The sequence below is a fragment of the Primulina huaijiensis genome, chromosome 15 (assembly GCF_012295235.1).
Source record: "Primulina huaijiensis isolate GDHJ02 chromosome 15, ASM1229523v2, whole genome shotgun sequence".
NCBI classification, from domain to species: Eukaryota; Viridiplantae; Streptophyta; class Magnoliopsida; order Lamiales; family Gesneriaceae; genus Primulina; species Primulina huaijiensis.
In genome coordinates, this window is record NC_133320.1 from 8,347,931 (window position 1) to 8,350,399 (window position 2,469).

Below are 2,469 nucleotides of genomic sequence, written 5' to 3' on the forward strand. Positions count from 1 at the left end.
AAGACTAATTATTAAAGCAGACAATTAAATAAACAAACATTGAAAACAAAGAGTTGGAATGAATATTAACTAAAATCCCTCTTTTTTTCTTTTTTTTTTCCTTTTTTTTCTTTTTTTCTTTTTCTTTTTTTTTATTAACGTGACTGCAAAGTTTTACAATGACATAATTTTTTTTTATCCAAACATTCTTTCATAAATTTTTATATATATAACGGATACATTCGACTACCTTTGAAACTTATCCAATACAAAAAAATCTCTTTTTTTTAGAACATATTGATTGATGTATTTTTTTTTAGAACACATTTATAGTACATCAATCAAATCTAGAAAAAAAAAATAATTACAATGAACAAAGAACTTTGCAGTCTGTTATTTATCTTCTAATTTTTTTAATTAATATTTTTTTATAGGGGAGTTATAGTCTTGTAATTAACCATTTTTTAATAATCAATAAAAGTTTATTAATTTTTTTCTCATTTCTCACCACTTACTCACAAAAGATGTATGAGTATATATTATACTTTTACAAAAAGAATTCTTTCAATTATACATGTTAACAACCATACAAACCATTTCTTTTAACTATATTATCATAAAAAGTTTAGAAATTATTTTATTTGAAAACACACACAATTATATATATATATATATATAAAAATAAACACATCTATTATACATTTTATATTAACTGATCAAAAATATATACATATATAAATAAATTGGTATATGAAAAACTAATTTTTCTTTTAATCTGTAATTTGAATATAATGAATATTAAAATCTAGTGTATTGTGATTTTCCAATAATTATTAACTAATGCGTCTCAGGTGCATTTTACTGACACCTTACTCGTCATTGAACTAAAAATTATAATTATTATTATTACTATATATATGAATATATATTTTTTTTATTTTTTTTATAAAAACAAACTAAGAGGAGAAGAAGAAGAGAAGATTTTTCATACCTTAAAGAGAAAACAAAATATTAAAACATACCGTTGAATCACAAGTTCAGCATCACATGAATTTTCTTTTCTTACTCTTGGATGTTGGCCAATTAAGTTGAGATAAGAATGGATCTGGTTCATGACTAAATCCTTGCAGTAAATCAATAAGTTCACCTTCACTTGTAGCAGAAACTAACATCCTTCGCGAAGCTAATGAAATAAATCCCTGTTCCACAACATCATCAAGAAACGATAGCAGTTTATCATAATAATTGTTAACATTTAACAAACCAATTGGCTTATTGTGGATATTTAATTGTGCCCAACAAACAGTATGAAATATTTCTTCCAAAGTACCGAAACCTCCTGGCAAAGCAATGAAAGCATCTGAATGTTCAATCATTTGAGTAATTCGTTCATACACGTTGTCCACTTTCATTTCTTCTCCTATTGTTGGTCCAGTAAGACTGGCTAAGGTAATCGGAATAATGCCTAAGACTTCACTTCCATCTGCATGCGCAGCTTTTGCAACTTTTCCCATGAGACCAACTTCACCACCACCATATACCAAATGAATCTTTTTTTAGCAAGTGTTATTCCAAGCTTTTCTGCTACCTCTTCATAAATTGAATCTTTTCCTGCACTAGATCCACAAAATACACAAATATTTTTTATTTTACTTACCGTGGACGTCGACATATTGAGAAATATGTTTTCTACAATTGTTAAATCATAACATATGAATTTATAAGCGTAAAATGCCAAAAGTCAATATTTGAACAGGAAATTATTATTATTAAAAGAAAATTAAAACACGTATATACAGCGTAGTTGTGATTGTGACTCACATCTTCCTCTGATTTTACGTTCAGTAACGGCTTCAACGCCTTCTATGAGTTGAGGATATGCTTCACATCCAATTTTCTTATAAATTGGCAAACATGGTCTTTTAACGTCAGATTCCCGAGACGAAATTGTATATATATATATTTACTTATCTAAACAGATATGCGTTACTATAGTAGGCTCTTTATAAGGCTGATTCCATCATCCATATTGATATTCCTCATGTTGAAATTGCCATCATAGTTTAAGAAGTTCATTTTGCACGTACCCACTAGAATGCGTATCAAGAACCTCTAGAAAATTATCTAAAGGCTCTTTACTCAGACCATTCTTAATGAATAAAATTTTATCTTCTCTATTCATTGATATCATTCCAACATTTTTGCATTTTCTTTTACAACTCCACCTTGTACATTTATGACATCTACCTATACGTTTAGCTTTTCGCTTTTTGGCATATGTGCTTTTACCAAATCCTAGCATATGTCTTATTATTATTTCACTTGCTTCCCCAACCAATCGGACTTTTGCTTCAATTATCAAACGGATATCATTCGGTATGCCATATGACATCATCAACCTTATTCGCTCACATTTAGCTTTATAAATTTTTTTCAACGCATTATCAGGTAAACAAGAAAAATATTTACAAAGATTCACAATACAAGCAT